Raw genomic sequence first — 14,458 nt, 5'->3', positions numbered from 1 at the left:
TTCTAAGCCCCTCCTCCTCCTCCTTCTCCCCCTCCTCCAACTCCTCCTCCTCCTCCTCACGCTTCTACTCCCCTCCTTCTCCTCCTTGTCCTCCTCCTCCTTTTCCTCACACGTCTACCTTCTCCTCCTCCTTCTCCTCAGAAGTGTGAGGAGCAGGAGGAGAAAGAGGGGGAGAAGGTAGAAGTGTGAGGAGGAGGAAGAGGGGGGTAGAAGTTCAAGGAGGAGATAGAGGAGGGGGTTAGAAGTTTGAGGAGGAGGAGGAGGAGGAGGAGGAGAAGGTAGAAGTGTGAGGAGCAGGAGGAGAAAGAGGAGGAGAAGGTAGAAGTGTGAGGAGCAGGAGGAGAAAGAGGAGGAGAAGGTAGAAGTGTGAGGACAAGGAGGAGAAGGAGGGGAGTAGAAGCGTGAGGAGGAGGAGGAGAAGGTAGAAGTGTGAGGAAAAGGAGGAGGAGGACATGAGGAGAAAGAGGGGAGTAGACGTGTAAGGAGGAGGAGGAGGAGGAGGAGGAGAAGCCGGAGGAGGAGGGGGAGAAGGAGGAGGAGGAGGGGGGTAGAAGTTCGAGGAGGAGGAGGAGAAGTGTGAGGAGGAGGAGGAGGGGGGTAGAAGTTCGAGGAGGAGGAGGAGGAGAAGTGTGAGGAGGAGGAGGAGGGGGTAGAAGCTCAAGGAGGAGGAGGAGGAGAAGGTAGAAGTGTGAGAAGCAGGAGGAGAAGGAGGAGGAGAAGGTAAAAGTTTGAGGAGCAGGAGGAGGAGAAGGTAGAAGTGTGAGGAGGAGGAGGAGGGGGGTAGAAGCTCAAGGAGGAGGAGGAGGAGAAGGTAGAAGTGTGAGGAGCAGGAGGAGAAAGAGGAGGAGAAGGTAGAAGTGTGAGGAGCAGGAGAAGAAAGAGGAGAAGGTAGAAGTGTGAGGAAAAGGAGGAGGAGGAGGACAAGGAGGAGAAGGAGGGGAGTAGAAGTGTAAGGAGGAGGAGGAGGAGGAGGAGAAGCTGGAGGAGGAGGGGGAGAAGGAGGAGGAGGAGGGGTTTAGAAGTGTGAGGAGCAGGAGGAAAGGAGGAGAAGAAGGGGAGTAGAAGTGTGAGGAGGAGGAGAAGGGGGGGTAGAAGTGTGAGGAGAAGGAGGAGGAGAAGGTAGAAGTGTGAGGAGCAGGAGGAGCAGGAGGGGGGTAGAAGCTCAAGGAGGAGGAGATAGAGGAGGGGTTAGAAGTTTGAGGAGGAGGAGAAGGTAGAAGTGTGAGGAGCAGGAGGAGAAAGAGGAGGAGAAGGTACAAGTGTGAGGAAAAGGAGGAGAAGGAGGGGAGTAGAAGTGTGAGGAGGAGGAGGAGGAGTTGGAGGAGGAGGAGGAGGAGGGGCTTAGAAGTGTGAGGAGCAGGAGGAGAAGAAGGGGAGTAGAAGTGTGAGAAGCAGGAGGAGAAGGAGGAGGAGAAGGTAAAAGTGTGAGGAGCAGGAGGAGGAGGAGGGGGGAAGAAGCTCGAGGAGGAGGAGGAGGAGAAGGTAGAAGCGTGAGGAGCAGGAGGAGGAGGAGGGGGCTAGAAGCTTGAGGAGGAGGAGAAGGTAGAAGTGTGAGGAGCAGGAGGAGAAAGAGGAGGAGAAGGTAGAAGTGTGAGGAAAAGGAGGAGGAGGAGGACAAGGAGGAGAAGGAGGGGAGTAGAAGTGGGAGGAAGAGGAGGAGGAGAAGGTAGAAGCGTGAGGAAAGGAGGACATGAGGAGAAGGAGGGGAGTAGAAGCGTAAGGAGGAGGAGGAGGAGGAGAAGCTGGAGGAGGAGGGGGAGAAGGAGGAGGAGGAGGGGTTTAGAAGTGTGAGGAGCAGGAGGAGAAGGAGGAGAAGGAGGGGAGTAGAAGTGTGAGGAGGAGGAGGAGGAGGAGGAGGAGGAGGAGGAGGAGGAGGAGGAGGAGGAGGAGGGGGAGAAGAAAGAGGATGAGGGGTTTAGAAGCGTGAGAAGCAGGAGGAGAAGGAGGAGGAGAAGGTACAAGTGTGAGGAGCAGGAGGAGGAGGAGGGGGGTAGAAGCCTGAGGAGGAGGAGGAGGAGAAGGTAGAAGCGTGAGGAGCAGGAGGAGAAAGAGGAGGAGAAGGTAGAAGTGTGAGGAGCAGGAGGAGAAGGAGGAGGAGAAGGTAGAAGTGTGAGGAAAAGGAGGAGGAGGAGGACAAGGAGGAGAAGGAGGGGAGTAGAAGCGTGAGGAGGAGGAGGAGGAGGAGGAGAAGGCAGAAGCGTGAGGAAAAGGAGGAGGAGGACATGAGGAGAAGGAGGGGAGTAGAAGTGTAAGGAGGAGGAGGAGGAGGAGGAGAAGTCGGAGGAGGAGGGGCATAGAAGTGTGAGGAGCAGGAGGAGGAGGAGGGGGGTAGAAGCTCAAGGAGGAGGAGGAGATAGAGGAGGGGGCTAAAAGTTTGAGGAGGAGGAGAAGGTAGAAGCGTGAGGAGCAGGAGGAGAAAGAGGAGGAGAAGGTACAAGCGTGAGGAAAAGGAGGAGAAGGAGGGGAGTAGAAGCGTGAGGAGGAGGAGGAGAAGGCAGAAGCGTGAGGAAAAGGAGGAGGAAGACAAGGAGGAGAAGGAGGGGAGTAGAAGTGTGAGGAGGAGGAGGAGGAGGAGGAGAAGCTGGAGAAGGAGGAGGAGGGGGAGAAGGAGGAGGAGGAGGGGTTTAGAAGCGTGAGGAGCAGGAGAAGAAGGAGGAGGAGAAGGTAAAAGTGTGAGGAGGAGGAGGAGGGGGTAGAAGTTCAAGGAGGAGGAGGAGATAGAAGAGGGGGTTAGAAGTTTGAGGAGGAGGAGGAGGAGGAGGAGAAGGTAGAAGTGTGAGGAGCAGGAGAAGAAAGAGGAGGAGAAGGTAGAAGTGTGAGGAAAAGGAGGAGGAGGAGGACAAGGAGGAGAAGGAGGGGAGTAGAAGTGTGAGGAGGAGGAGGAGGAGGAGGAGGAGAAGGAAGAGGAGGGGGAGAAGGAGGAGGATGAGGGGTTTAGAAGTGTGAGGAGCAGGAGGAGAAGAAGGGGAGTAGAAGTGTGAGAAGCAGGAGGAGAAGGAGGAGGAGAAGGTAAAAGTGTGAGGAGCAGGAGGAGGAGGAGGGGGTAGAAGTTCGAGGAGGAGGAGGAGGGGGGTAGAAGTTCAAGGAGGAGATAGAGGAGGGGGTTAGAAGTTTTTCCCCCTTCTCCTCCTCCTCACACTTCTACTCCCCTTCTTCTCCTCCTTCTCCTCCTGCACCTCACACTTCTAAACCCCTCCTCCTCCTCCTTCTCCCCCTCCTCCTCCAGCTTCTCCTCCTCCTCCTCCTCCTTACGCTTCTACTCCCCTCCTTCTCCTCATGTCCTCCTTCTCCTTTCCTCACGCTTCTACCTTCTCCTCCTTCTCCTCCTCCTCAAGCTTCTAGCCCCCTCCTCCTCCTCCTGCTCCTCACACTTTTGCCTTCTCCTCCTCCTCCTCCTTGAGCTTCTACCCCCCTCCTCCTCCTCCTCGAACTTCTACCCCCTCCTCCTCCTCCTGCTCCTCACACTTTTACCTTCTCCTCCTCCTTCTCCTCCTGCTTCTCACACTTCTACTCCCCTTCTTCTCCTCCTGCTCCTCACACTTCTAAACCCCTCATCCTCCTCCTTCTCCCCCTCCTCTTCCTTCTCCTCCTCCTCCTCCTCCTCCTCACACTTCTACTCCCCTCCTTCTCCTCCTTGTCCTCCTCCTTTTCCTCACACTTCTACCTTCTCCTCCTCTTTCTTCTCCTGCTCCTCACACTTCTACCTTCTCCTCCTCCTCCTCCTCCTCCTCAAACTTCTAACCCCCTCTTCTATCTCCTCCTCCTCCTTGAACTTCTACCCCCTCCTCCTCCTCCTGCTCCTCACACTTTTACCTTCTCCTCCTCCTTCTCCTCGAGCTTCTACCCCCCTCCTCCTGCTCCTCACACTTTTACCTTCTCCTCCTCCTCCTCCTCCTCGAACTTCTACCCCCCTCCTCCTCCTCCTCCTCCTCCTCCTGCTCCTCACACTTTTACCTTCTCCTCCTCCTTCTCCTCCTCCTCACACTACTCCCCTTCTTCTCCTCCTTCTCCTCCTGCTCCTCCTTCCTTCGTGTTTTGATGGCGTGTAATCAAACGCCACCTACTTTGAATCTCCATGTTGTTGAGATGACGTTCAACGTTTTCCGACTTCCTGTTGCGTTTGGCGACTTCCTGTTGCGTTTTCCGTCACGTTCCGCCATAACGTGTTTAGCGGAACTGTTGTTGTACTGTTCCTTGAGAAAAAAAGATTTTATAAAATACTATATATATATATATATATATATATATTATATTATTGATAATTCATAGATTGATTACTCCTTCAGTTCCCACTTTTGTCCACAAGGTGGCAGTATTGTACTGCTCAGTTTGAGCTGATGTTGTCATCTGACCAGAATATTATCATTATGATGATGATGATGATGATGATGATTATTATTAAAACCATAATTACCATTATTTGTATCTTATATCACTCTCACTCTATCTATCTATCTATCTATCTATCTATCTATCTATCTATCTATCTATCTATCTATCTATCTATCTATCTATCTATCTATCTATCTATCTATCTATCTATCTATCTATCTATCTATCTATCTATCTATCTATCTATCTATCTTTCTATCTATCTTCCTTGTTGTACTGTTCCTTGAGAAAAAACAAATGAAAAATTAAAATTTAATGTTTATCGAATTAAAGTTGTAAAACGAGGCTTACCTTCTTTTGGCAGTAAGTGATGCTATCACTATCGCTACAGACAGACGATCTGCTCAGGTCAAAAACACTTGTTTATCTTAGATCAAAGACATCAAAGGAATATGATGTCAGTGGTAAAAGCAAACTGACAAGGAATTCTTTGCTTAATGAATCCTTTGAAGTGTTATTTTATATAAAGCCTGGCTGAAGTTGAGCATGTTAAAGCCCTCAAAAAGCCAATTAATTTGCCTGAATAATAATAATAATAATAATAATAATAATAATGATAATAATAATAATAATAATAACTAAATGTGCCTGGTTTGTTTCCATCAAGGTCCATGAATTATTATTTAAGTTATTCCCTGGAAAATTCATAAATACTTTTTTTCTGGTCTCTTAAAGATAATAATACGAAAATAAAAATAAATATGAACTTAAATTTCTAGGGCTGGGAAGCAGCACTGGGTGGGCCCGAGCACATGCATTTTGAGGCGTTGCATGCTTTTTGTCTGAAAAAACAAAAATAACGAGGGGTCATGTGCTACCAACAGTTCCCTGTGAGGGCCGCGTGTGTTTACATGAGCGTGTGTGTGTGTTTCAAAGTGAGTAGAAATACACAGGTGATAGTGAAAGTACATATCAGAAATGTTTGGATTACTGTACGGTGGCTTGAGACTGAGGTATCAATACATTTTGAGTAGGTCAGGAAAAAACGTTCCCATAACATTATGCAAGGTTTGAAATTCCCCTGGAGGATTATATATCTGGATTGGTCATTGAAGGATTTAGGTATTTTTAACAATACATCACAAATATCAACAGACAGATAGTTCACCACGATTGAAAAGGTGCAAATATAATCTAATAGAAATATATCTATTGGTTCTGCACCTTGAATCGATATCATATTTGGAGCAACAACTCCATAGGCCACCATTAACTCTGGACTCCCTCGAGAGCGCCCCCTACACAACATGGAAGTCGTGGGGATGTATGTTGTCCCTATACTATAAATTCTCTATAATGTTTCAAAATAAAAGCTGTAGACACACAAATACAAACACAGATTAAAGGAGACAAAGAAATTTCAAACACTGTCGCCGGGATGTTCACAGCATGTGTCCCTGATCATTATTCTATGAATTATGAATTATACAGTAGTCTTACATCAAAGGATCACTTCAATTGAACCCGATTCCTTTTATTAAACAGGCCTCACACTTGTGCTGATTCTTTCATTCGTTGGCTGATGTTTTATTCTGCTGATAAATTCATGATAATTAAAAAAACACATTGATGATAAGGAAACACGCTCCTGGTTAATATTTAATGTTCGTTATAACTGAGGCACAACGTGAACTGATTGAAAACCTCAGGCCACGCAGGCTGTTACCATTAACAGCAGTGCATTATGCAACACGCTATGACGCTCGGTCTGTGGACGTTATAAATACAGAGTGTGATTGAATGCAAATAATCAAAGGTCTGTCCAATCAGTGCTCTCTACCTAACAACGCTGCAGTTACCGGCCCCCTACAGGCGTTTATGTTACGGTTTCCAAGCATAGGGAGAAATTGAAGAAGGTCAGAGGTCAGGACAGACTGAAGTTTCAAGGCAGCTCTTCTGGAGGGATGTTAGTCTGCGTAAATCTGAATCAAAGTTCTCAGTCTGGTGAGGACAGCAATGTCTGGAGAGGGTGTGGGACGGAGGGCAACAGTAAATGCGGTGGGTCCTCAGTCTTGTCTCTGTGGTATGCAGCCTTCCATCTCCAGCAGCCTTCCATCTCCAGCAGCCTTCCATCTCCAGCAGCCTTCCATCTCCAGCAGCCTTCCATCTCCAGCAGCCTTCCATCTCCAGCAGCCTTCCATCTCCAGCAGCCTTCCATCTCCAGCAGCCTTCCATCTCCAGCAGCCCTCCATCTCCAGCAGCCTTCCATCTCCAGCAGCCTTCCATCTCCAGCAGCCTTCCATCTCCAGCAGCCTTCCATCTCCAGCAGCCTTCCATCTCCAGCAGCCTTCCATCTCCAGCAGCCTTCCATCTCCAGCAGCCTTCCATCTCCAGCAGCCTTCCATCTCCAGCAGCCTTCCATCTCCAGCAGCCTTCCATCTCCAGCAGCCTTCCATCTCCAGCAGCCTTCCATCTCCAGCAGCCTTCCATCTCCAGCAGCCTTCCATCTCCAGCAGCCTTCCATCTCCAGCAGCCTTCCATCTCCAGCAGCCTTCCATCTCCAGCAGCCTTCCATCTCCAGCAGCCCTCCATCTCCAGCAGCCTTCCATCTCCAGCAGCCTTCCATCTCCAGCAGCCTTCCATCTCCAGCAGCCTTCCATCTCCAGCAGCCTTCCATCTCCAGCAGCCTTCCATCTCCAGCAGCCTTCCATCTCCAGCAGCCTTCCATCTCCAGCAGCCTTCCATCTCCAGCAGCCTTCCATCTCCAGCAGCCTTCCATCTCCAGCAGCCTTCCATCTCCAGCAGCCTTCCATCTCCAGCAGCCTTCCATCTCCAGCAGCCTTCCATCTCCAGCAGCCTTCCATCTCCAGCTCCTCGGGCCAGCCCTCAAATTTGTTGGTCTCCGCATTGTTCTTTAAATGCTGAGGAGGGAAACACAACACACACCCTTGTTTTTGTTGAACACCAGATAAACCTGCATTGTCTTAATAATCAACGGATAGGATGTCCTGGTCAATGCCCCCCCCCCCGGGAAGGGTGTCAAGTTGGGACAGGTTTTAAAAGAAAGGGTACACTACTCGTCTGTTGTGTGGTTCATGTAATGTTAATTACATAATAATAATAGACTGTAATTAAAGATGGACGACAAGTCTCCGGTTCCTCCCCTTTTACAAATATGAAGCTAAATACGGGTGTGGCCATATTACAACAGCCTCAGCTTTGAATCACCTAATTTTTTATGGCATCAAACACCTACTTAAAACCTCTTCGGACAAACATCAGTGTGATAAGAACTAATTTACCTTCTTAAAAAAATATTTATTGAACGTGTACCTTGACTTTTTAGTTTGGTCCATGTCCCGTCCATTAGAAATGTAGGAGGCAGGGTTTATGACATATACTGCAGCCAGCCACCAGGGGGCTTTATTTATCACTTCTGCCAGGGAGGTTATGATCCTTGGTTTTTCAGAAGAATTCATGGATCCCGATGAAAAACTACATAAAAAAGGGGAGATGTTTAGGGGACTGATTAAGGATTAAATCCAGATCTTGTGATTATGAATGTGGTTTAATAAGGGGACTGTTAGGCCATGGCGGAGGAATGTGCTTTACTAAGACACCCTCTAGTTAATTATTGGGTCTGATAAACGTATTAAGCAACTAAAAGTCATGAATCATTAATGGTGTGTGGCTTGAAGAGATTATAAAAGAAGCCTGTGAGCTCACATCAACAATAACTAGTAATGATGTCTGTGCTCGGGCCCTAATAAGAAGTTGAGCATGTTAAAGCCCTCAAAAAGCCAAATCATTTGCCTGAATAATAAGAATAAGAATAAGAATAAGAATAATAAAACATTTTTAGGGCTGCAAAGCAGCACTGGGTGGGCCCGAGCACATCCATTTTGAAGCGTTGCATGCTTTTTGTCTGAAAAAACAAAAATAACCAGTTCTGAGAGAGAAAGAGGCGTGACCTTTGCAAGACATAAAGTTTCCTTTGATCTAGGAAGACTGAAATCAAAGGATTCATGGTCCATGGAACATCGTGTTTTAATGGCGTGTAATCAAACTTTGACGCCACGCCACGGTCACACCGTGTGATTAAAAAAAAATCCGTCAGTCATTTTTTATCTCCGTCTTGTTGTGATGACGCCCATTGAAAATTTCTTCAGAATACGTAAACTTTCACCACTTTCTAACTTTCTGCAAATTTTGATAAGAAGTTGAGCAACACACAGCTCGTTCCAGAGATCCGAATGCCTGCCAATCACGTTCACAAGGGCATGCAATCGCACAAGTGCATGCACACATGTAGATGCATAGCTAAGTACAGACCAGCTCAGAAACCTAAAGTAAAAGCGCACATTTTAACCACAAATAGAAATACACCTGTATATTGATTTTTGTGAAGACAGGTCAATGCGAACACGTTCCAGGGGTCTCGGGGGTCTCGGGGGTCTCGGGGGGCACCGTTGAGCCATTTTGCGACGCCCATTGAAAATTTCTTCAGAATACGTAAATTTTCACCACTTTCTAACTTTCTGCAAATTTTGGTAAGAAGTTGAGCATGGTAAAGCCCTCAAAAAGCCAATTCATTTGCCTGAATAATAGTAATAATAAATATAAATAACTATTTTTAAATCGATGTAATATTAAAAATGTAGATGTTAACTGTAATGTTAGATGATTTTTAGTGACTATGGTGTGAATAACAGAAATTAAAAGGAAATGATAAACCGTATAAAACCTCAGGTGTTCGCTTTACTGTGATGTAAATCCAAACATTTCAGAGTCTGACACCATTACATTACAGGTTTATTTTTACTTAAAAAGTTACTTATGATTAATTGATTTTCTAAATGGTTGGTGCTAATAGTAACATCATGGTGTTAAACTTGTAGTAATCAGATGTGCTGGAATATGGGTGAGTCCCATTGTAATTTCTGTCAAGTTGTCCTTTATTGTTCTGGCTAAGTATATTTTATTCAATGGAGGGAGGTGTTTATGGAAACGACGTTAATCTGACATCCCCTGTTTTAAGGTCCTGTGGACTCGTATGACAGGTCCACATCCACCTGCATTGCCACTCATACTTTGCTTCCTGACCCGTATGAAAGCAAAAGGTAGGTCTGCCTTATCCATGCGCTTGTCCTGATAATTACTGTGGAAATTTGAGGACTGTTCTTCTTTTTGTCACCATGTGTTTTCCGCTTGTCAGGGTGTTTGTGGCATCATCAATGATTAAAGGAGCCGGACAGATGCCAAATCGGACACTGTGATGGCTTTTTATAACGGAGTACGCATTACACACTCTGAGGTATGTATGACACTCAGAGCAAGGGAAATATCTTTACATGGGAAGATTGTGGATTAGCTGAACAAATGGTAAAAAGAAAAGGTAATTACAGTTTGTGCATCTTAAGCAAAAATATCCCTTTTATTGAATCAATGTCAATGTACTAGTTCACTGGCAAGCAAAGAAGTTGAAATAGCTCAAACGAGTTATCAGTTGAAATATTTATTACCTCTGCCAAAGAGGTCGTGTTTTCACCCCTGCCCGTTTGTTGTATACAAGATTACACTAAAAACGAGTGTAAAGATTATCACAAAGCTTGGTGGAAGGATCTGGTACAATTTTGATCAAGTTGTGGTATCAGGATATTTTGTATTTGACTTTTTTTAACATAGCAAGATAGGGCTCTTGTGAGTGCCATTCATATCCTTAGTTGCAAATGCAAAATAGCAGGCTTCCTGTTGTGTTTTTCCAATTGCACCTAAAGACTTTTTTGTTTGTCTGGTCATTTCAATAAGGTCTCACCTGACCTTTGATCTGTGCTCGGGCCCTAAAAATGATAAAAAAAAGAATAAATGAGATTTGAGATATATGTATATATATTATATATCTCATATAGTAATGGACTAGTGCATCTGAACTTCTAGAGACGACACAGAATCAACACAACAGAATAAACAAGTGCCTCTTGTGTCTGCCTAAGAACATTAATAAACCACAGTATCACCACTAAAACATTGTGTAAATATCACTAAACCTGGACCTTTCATCAGTAGCAGCAGTGATACACAATGCAAAGGGAAACAAGTTCTAGGGACACACAATAAGACAGTTTCTCTTTTAATAAAGACTGAACTGAACCGAGCACCTGGATCATTCTAAAGGGAACAGATGGATGGGGAACGTGCTGGTGTGGATTAAGTCCCTCCCCTTTGTACACACCAGCCAGTTTTGAGAATGTAAGAAGTAGAAAGTACAGAAATTTGTGTTCAAATGTAGCGAGTAAAAGTAAAAAAGTCGTCAGGAAATTAAATACTCAAGTAAAGTACAGATATGTGAAAAATCTACTTAAGTACAGGAACAAAGTATTTGTACTTCGTTACTTCACACCACTGGTTGTGGTGTCTGTCTCTCTGTGTTGTAGTGTCTGTCCCCCTGTGTTGTGGTGTCTGTCTCTCTGTGTTGTAGTGTCTGTCTCTCTGTGTTGTGGTGTCTGTCTCTCTCTGTTGTAGTGTCTGTCTCTCTGTGTTGTAGTGTCTGTCTCTCTGTGTCATGGTGTCTGTCTCTCTGTGTTGTAGTGTCTGTCTCTCTGTGTTGTGGTGTCTGTCTCTCTGTGTCATGGTGTCTGTCTCTCTGTGTTGTAGTGTCTGTCTCTCTGTGTCGTGGTGTCTGTCTCTCTGTGTTGTAGTGTCTGTCTCTCTGTGTTGTGGTGTCTGTCTCTCTGTTATGTAGTGTCTGTCTCTCTGTGTCATGGTGTCTGTCTCTCTGTGTTGTAGTGTCTGTCTCTCTGTGTTGTGGTGTCTGTCTCTCTGTGTTGTAGTGTCTGTCTCTCTGTGTTGTAGTGTCTGTCTCTCTGTGTCATGGTGTCTGTCTCTCTGTGTCGTGGTGTCTGTCTCTCTGTGTTGTAGTGTCTGTCTCTCTGTGTCATGGTGTCTGTCTCTCTGTGTTGTAGTGTCTGTCTCTCTGTTATGTAGTGTCTGTCTCTCTGTGTCATGGTGTCTGTCTCTCTGTGTTGTAGTGTCTGTCTCTCTGTGTTGTAGTGTCTGTCTCTCTGTGTCATGGTGTCTGTCTCTCTGTGTCGTGGTGTCTGTCTCTCTGTGTTGTAGTGTCTGTCTCTCTGTGTCATGGTGTCTGTCTCTCTGTGTCATGGTGTCTGTCTCTCTGTGTTGTAGTGTCTGTCTCTCTGTGTCGTGGTGTCTGTCTCTCTGTGTTGTAGTGTCTGTCTCTCTGTGTCATGGTGTCTGTCTCTCTGTGTCATGGTGTCTGTCTCTCTGTGTTGTAGTGTCTGTCTCTCTGTGTTGTAGTGTCTGTCTCTCTGTGTCGTGGTGTCTGTCTCTCTGTGTTGTAGTGTCTGTCTCTCTGTGTCATGGTGTCTGTCTCTCTGTGTTGTAGTGTCTGTCTCTCTGTGTTGTAGTGTCTGTCTCTCTGTGTTGTGGTGTCTGTCTCTCTGTGTCGTGGTGTCTGTCTCTCTGTGTCGTGGTGTCTGTCTCTCTGTGTTGTGGTGTCTGTCTCTCTGTGTCATGGTGTCTGTCTCTCTGTGTTGTGGTGTCTGTCTCTCTGTGTTGTAGTGTCTGTCTCTCTGTGTCGTGGTGTCTGTCTCTCTGTGTTGTAGTGTCTGTCTCTCTGTGTTGTGGTGTCTGTCTCTCTGTGTCGTGGTGTCTGTCTCTCTGTGTCATGGTGTCTGTCTCTCTGTGTCGTGGTGTCTGTCTCTCTGTGTTGTGGTGTCTGTCTCTCTGTGTTGTGGTGTCTGTCTCTCGGTGTGTTGTTGTCTGTCTCTCTGTGTTGTGGTGTCTGTCTCTCTGTGTCATGGTGTCTGTCTCTCTGTGTTGTAGTGTCTGTCTGTCTGTGTTGTAGTGTCTGTCTCTCTGTGTTGTGGTGTCTGTCTCTCTGTGTTGTAGTGTCTGTCTCTCTGTGTTGTGGTGTCCGTCTCTCGGTGTGTTGTTGTCTGTCTCTCTGTGTTGTGGTGTCTGTCTCTCTGTGTCATGGTGTCTGTCTCTCTGTGTTGTAGTGTCTGTCTCTCTGTGTTGTGGTGTCTGTCTCTCTGTGTTGTAGTGTCTGTCTCTCTGTGTTGTAGTGTCTGTCTCTCTGTGTTGTGGTGTCTGTCTCTCTGTGTGGTAGTGTCTGTCTCTCTGTGTCGTGGTGTCTGTCTCTCTGTGTTGTGGTGTCTGTCTCTCTGTGTCATGGTGTCTGTCTCTCTGTGTCGTGGTGTCTGTCTCTCTGTGTTGTGGTGTCTGTCTCTCTGTGTCGTGGTGTCTGTCTCTCTGTGTCGTGGTGTCTGTCTCTGGTGTTGTAGTGTCTGTCTCTCTGTGTTGTGGTGTCTGTCTCTCTGTGTTGTGGTGTCTGTCTCTCTGTGTTGTGGTGTCTGTCTCTCTGTCTCGTGGTGTCTGTCTCTCGGTCTCGTGGTGTCTGTCTCTCTGTGTTGTAGTGTCTGTCTCTCTGTGTCGTGGTGTCTGTCTGTCTGTGTTGTAGTGTCTGTCTCTCTGTGTCGTGGTGTCTGTCTGTCTGTGTTGTGGTGTCTGTCTCTCTGTGTGTTGTTGTCTGTCTCTCTGTGTTGTGGTGTGTGTCTCTCGGTGTGTTGGTGTCTGTCTCTCTGTCTCGTGGTGTGTGTCTCTCGGTGTCGTGGTGTCTGTCTCTCTGTGTCGTGGTGTCTGTCTCTCTGTGTTGTGGTGTCTGTCTCTCTGTGTGTTGTTGTCTGTCTCTCTGTGTTGTGGTGTGTGTCTCTCGGTGTGTTGGTGTCTGTCTCTCTGTGTCGTGGTGTCTGTCTCTCTGTGTCGTGGTGTGTGTCTCTCTGTGTCGTGGTGTCTGTCTCTCTGTGTTGTGGTGTCTGTCTCTCTGTGTCGTGGTGTCTGTCTCTCTGTGTCGTGGTGTCTGTCTCTCTGTGTCGTGGTGTCTGTCTCTCTGTGTGTTGTTGTCTGTCTCTCTGTGTTGTGGTGTGTGTCTCTCGGTGTGTTGGTGTCTGTCTCTCTGTGTCGTGGTGTCTGTCTCTCTGTGTCGTGGTGTCTATCTCTCTGTGTCGTGGTGTGTGTCTCTCTGTGTCGTGGTGTCTGTCTCTCTGTCTCGTGGTGTGTGTCTCTCGGTGTGTTGTTGTCTGTCTCTCTGTGTTGTGGTGTGTGTCTCTCGGTGTGTTGGTGTCTGTCTCTCTGTCTCGTGGTGTGTGTCTCTCGGTGTGTTGGTGTCTTTCTCTCTGTGTTGTGGTGTCTGTCTCTCGGTGTGTTGTTGTCTGTCTCTCTGTGTTGTGGTGTCTGTCTCTCGGTGTGTTGTTGTCTGTCTCTCGGTGTTGTGGTGTCTCTCTGTGACGTGGTGTGTGTCTCTCGTTGGTGTGTGTCTCTCGGTCTCGTGGTGTGTGTCTCTCGGTCTCGTGGTGTGTGTCTCTCTGTGTGTTGTTGTCTGTCTCTCGGTCTCGTGGTGTGTGTCTCTCGGTCTCGTGGTGTGTGTCTCTCTGTGTGTTGGTGTGTGTCTCTCGGTCTCGTGGTGTGTGTCTCTCGGTGTGTTGTTGTCTGTCTCTCGGTCTCGTGGTGTGTGTCTCTCGGTCTCGTGGTGTGTGTCTCTCGGTGTGTTGTTGTCTGTCTCTCTGTGTGTTGGTGTGTGTCTCTCGGTCTCGTGGTGTCTGTCTCTCGGTCTCGTGGTGTGTGTCTCTCGGTGTGTTGTTGTCTGTCTCTCGGTCTCGTGGTGTGTGTCTCTCGGTGTGTTGTTGTGTGTCTCTCTGTGACGTGGTGTGTGTCTCTCGGTCTCGTGGTGTGTGTCTCTCGGTGTTGTGGTGTCTGTCTCTCTGTGTTGTGGTATGTGTCTCTCGGTGTGTTGGTGTCTGTCTCTCTGTGTTGTGGTGTGTGTCTCTCGGTGTTGTGGTGTCTCTCTGTGACGTGGTGTGTGTCTCTCGGTCTCGTGGTGTCTGTCTCTCGGTGTTGTAGTGTCTGTCTCTCGGTCTCGTGGTGTGTGTCTCTCGGTGTGTTGTTGTCTGTCTGTCTGTGTGTTGGTGTGTCTCTCTCGGTCTCGTGGTGTGTGTCTCTCGGTGTGTTGTTGTGTGTCTCTCTGTGTGTTGGTGTGTGTCTCTCGGTCTCGTGGTGTGTGTCTCTCGGTGTTGTTGTCTGTCTCTCGGTCTCGTGGTGTGTGTCTCTC

This window comes from Limanda limanda, chromosome 1 (assembly GCF_963576545.1).
Source record: "Limanda limanda chromosome 1, fLimLim1.1, whole genome shotgun sequence".
NCBI classification, from domain to species: domain Eukaryota; kingdom Metazoa; phylum Chordata; class Actinopteri; order Pleuronectiformes; family Pleuronectidae; genus Limanda; species Limanda limanda.
This window is presented reverse-complemented; position numbering follows the sequence as displayed.